Raw genomic sequence first — 4,544 nt, forward strand, 5'->3', positions numbered from 1 at the left:
TTTTACAATTCCTTCCCAGAATTTGTTCTATGATTGAAAACATGTTTCTTTGACCCTAAATTTTCTATGTTTAATTCCCTCTTATTAACATTCGATTCCGTGATATGTGTGTTTAGTGTATTCAAGCTTTATAGGGTAGGAATGACTTAGAGGATGGAAAGGAAACATGCAAAAGTAGAAGGAACGCGCGAAAATGAAGTTTTGACAGAAATGGCAGCGACACGCACGCATGGACGATGCAGACGCGTGACTCGTGCAGAACCCAAGCAACGCTCACGCGTGCACGACGCAAACGCATGCCTAGCAAAAAGTACAAGTGACGCGCACGCGTGACTGACGCATACGCGTGACAAGGAATACTTCCAAATGACACGCACACATGACCCATGCGCACGCGTGACGGACGGCACGTGCAAAAAATTACGGAAAACGTCCCAGCGATTTCTGGATCCTTTTCGGCCTAAATCCAAGCCCAGAAAACATAGATTAGAGGCTATAAAGTGGTGGAATGCATCCATTCAATAGAGAGAATATGACATTGACACAACATTCATTCAAATTCACAATTTTAGATTTTAGATGTAGTTTTTAGAGAGAGAGGCTCTCTCCTCTCTCTTAGGATTTAGGATTTAGGATTTCTCTTAATTTTAGGATTGCTTCTTCTCAATTCCAAGTTCAATGTTCCTTTAATTTGATTTCTCTTCTAATTTAATTTGTTTATTCTCAATTTTATTTATTTATTTAATTGCTTTCAATTTTATTTCCATTATCATGTCTCTTTTCTATTCCAAACTCCCAACAAGAAAGATGGTATGCATGATTACAAAGTAGACTCCCAACTTGACTTGGGGTTGATTAAAAGGAGACACTTGAGTTGGAATACTCAAGTGATTAGTTAAATTGGAAGTTGTTTGCTAATTCTATATTTACTAACGCTAGACCTTCCTAAGGGAGAGCACTAGGATTTGCGAATAAAGAGTTAACTCAATCACTTGACTTTTCTTTATTTAGTAAGGGTTAACTAAGTGAAAATAATAACCTTTTGATACTACACTTGAGAAAATTCCAACAAGGATAGAACTTCAAATTAATCATTCCCCTAGTCAAGGCTTTTTGTTTATTTAGAATAATATAAATCTCTTTTAATTTTCATTGCTTTAATTTACAATCATATGCTTGTGTCCATTGCCCAAATTCCAAATTTTCCAGAAAAATCATAACCATTAATAAATACACTTCACTGCAATTTCTTGAGAGACGACCCGAGGTTTAAATACTTTTGTTATAAATTTTATTGGGTTTTGTTACTTGTTACAACCAAACTTTTGTATGAAAGGATTTTTTGTTTGTTTAGAAATTATACTTACAACGCGATTATTTTTGTGAAATTCTTTACCGGCAAAAGTCCTCTCGTCAACCTTCCTCAACATCAAATTCAAATGTCTTGGAAGGAGGCTCTATGACTTGAGTTTCCCATGGAGGTTTCGCATCTCCTAAGTCTTCAACCACTTCATCTTCTTCGATAATTTTGGCTTTCTCCACTTGCTCTAGTACAAAATTAAACTCCTCCTTGATGTCTTCCACCTCTTGACAACTTTCTTCAATGATGGAACTTCCCTCTTGTTCATCCTCCCTTAATTCTTCAACTATTCTTTCATCTTCAAGGGTCTCTGCTACCTCCACCATTTGGGTCTCCTCTTGCTTCTCTTGAAGTATGGATGCATGAATCCGATCCATTAAGTCCCTAAGAGGATCCCTTCTCTCTTATTCCATGTCACTAGCATAATTGGGATCGTGTTACTCTTGGATTGATGGATATGGATGTTCTTTCATGGAGGGTGGTGGTGGGATGGAGAGATCATTATGTGGTGGAAAAGAAAGTGCACTAGAGCTTGAGGGTTGATTATTAGAGGTAAAGGGTGGTTCCATGCGGGATATAAGAGCTTGGATTGAATTTTGAAGGTCTCTTTGTCCTTGAAGAATAACACTAAAGGTATCATCTATGGGAGCTTGGGGTGGATAGGAAGGTTCATTTGTTGGGAGAAAGGGCTCATAATACGAAAGTGGCTCTTGGGGATAACTATGTTGGAATTGGGGTGGTTCTATGTAAGGTTCATATTGTAGTTGGTATGGTGGATAAGGGTTAGGGTCATATGGAGGTGTTTGGTTGAAGGGGACTTGTAAGTATGGTGGTTGAGGATTATGTTGTGGAAGGTGTTCACAAGCATATGGTGGGGGCTTGTTGGTAACTACAAAGGGGTCCACCATAGCTATTGGATTGATATGCACCTTGAAATGGCTCTTGCTCAATGTACGTTGGTGGAGGTTGTTGCCAAAATGGTTGACTATAAGATTGAGGTTCCTCCCACCTTTGATTTTTCCAACCTTGATGCACGTTTTCATTGTAGCTTCCATCCCCTACAACATAATTTGAACCAAAGTCATAGCCAAATGGGTGAGAATTCATAGTAACAAGAGAAAGTAAAAACAAAAACTAATAAGAAATAATGAAAATAAACTCCTAAAACTAGAAACAACTAACAAAGAAACAAAAAGGCAAACATATTCACAATATTCACAATAACCAATAATAAGGCACACATTTGCAAGTCTCCGGCAATGACGTCAAAAATTTGACGGAGGAAAAATGTCAGTAAAGATTTTCACAAAAATATTGCGTTGTAAGAATACTTCTAAACCAAGAATTCAACCTCAATCAATATTTAAATTGTTTGTCACAAATACAAACCCAATAAAATTAAACGAAATATTCAAACCTCGGGTCGTCTCTCAAGGAATTGCAGGGAAGTGTATTTATTATTGGTTATTTGTACCTTTTGGGTTTTAAGTTTAATAAGCAAGGAATGTAAATAACAAGAAAATAAACTAACAACTAAGAAAAGTCCTAGCAAGGGTTGAGAATTAGAATTCCTATCCTCATTATCATTGTCAATTGTGATGGTAATTGCAAATTGCTCTCACTTAGTTAACCTCTAACAATTGAAGGAAAGTCAAGTGAGCAAATCAACTTGAGTTCACAAGTTCTAATCAAAGACTAGAGTTAGTGAAGCTCAAGCCAACTAGCAACTTTCAATCACCAACCAACAAGAGACTTTGACAATTCAAGAGTCTCCAAATTACTCAATCTAAGCTAACAATACAAAAATCTAATTAAAAATCCTACCAAGCATTTTGTCAAACGCTTGGTAGGCACAAAATAAAAGCATGATAAAATTAACAAGGAATATAAAATCTAAACAACCAATTGTAAGCATTAATGACTAACAATTAAAGAGAGTAACAATAAGCATGGAAAACATAAATTGAATTAAAATAAATCAAATGTAACAAGAGCTCATAAACATAAAAATGGCGAAAAAGGAAAATTAGCAAGAGAAGAAGATGGCCTAAAGTGCTTAAACAAATAAAAGTAAAAACAAAACTAAATTAAAGGAAGATTGAACCTGAAACTAAGAAGAATTTGAAAGAAGAAACCCTAAAACCAAGAGAGAGGATCTATAAACCTACATCTAAAGTTAAAATTATGTGAATGAAAGTGTGAATGATTGATTCCTTCCATCCAGCCTCACTATGTAGCCTCTAATCAGTATTTTCGGGCCTAAAACTGGGTCAAAAGCAGCCCAAAAATCGCCCCCAATGTGTTTTGCAATTGCAGCACGTGACGCTCTGTCACGCGAACACGTCGCCCATGCGTACGCGTCGCTGAACAAATTTCTGGTCACGCGTACTCATCATCCACGCGTAGGCGCCTGTGGCACGAAATTGCAATCACACTTTTGCAATCCGCACAACTAACCAGCAAGTGCACTGTGTTGTCCAAGTAATACCTTACGTGAGTAAGGGTCGATCCCACGGAGATTGTTGGTATGAAGCAAGCTATGGTTATCTTATTAATCTTAGTCAGGATGCCAATAATATTCTTTGAATTTAATTGTAAAAAGTGAAAGTGTTTGGAATAAGTAATTGTTACTCAATAATGGAGAATATGTTGGAGTTTTGGAGACGCTTTGTCTTTTGAATTCCTGTAACATAATGCTTCCTCACTTTCAAACATGTAAGGCTCCTTCCATGGCAAGCTGTATGTAGGGCGTCACCGTTGTCAATGGCTACTTCCCATCCTCTCAGTGAAAATGGTTTAAATGCTCTATCACAGCACGACTAATCATCTGTCACAGTCATCCAATCCCAGAATCCTACTCAGAATACCACAGACAAGGTTTAGACTTTCCGGATTCTCAAGGATGCTGCCATCAATTCTAGCTTATACCACGAAGATTCTGATTAAGGAATCTAAGAGATACTCATTCAATCTAATGTAGAATGGAGGTGGTTGTCAGGCACATGTTTATGGATTGAGGAAGATGATGAGTGTCACGGATCATCACCTTCTTCATAGTGAAGCGCGAATGAACATCATAGATAGGAACAAGCGTGTTTGAATGGAAAACAGAAATAATTGCATTAATTCATCGAGACGCTGCAGAGCTCCTCACCCCCAACAATGGAGTTTAGAGACTCATGCC

Source organism: Arachis stenosperma, chromosome 3 (genome assembly GCF_014773155.1).
Source record: "Arachis stenosperma cultivar V10309 chromosome 3, arast.V10309.gnm1.PFL2, whole genome shotgun sequence".
Taxonomy (NCBI): domain Eukaryota; kingdom Viridiplantae; phylum Streptophyta; class Magnoliopsida; order Fabales; family Fabaceae; genus Arachis; species Arachis stenosperma.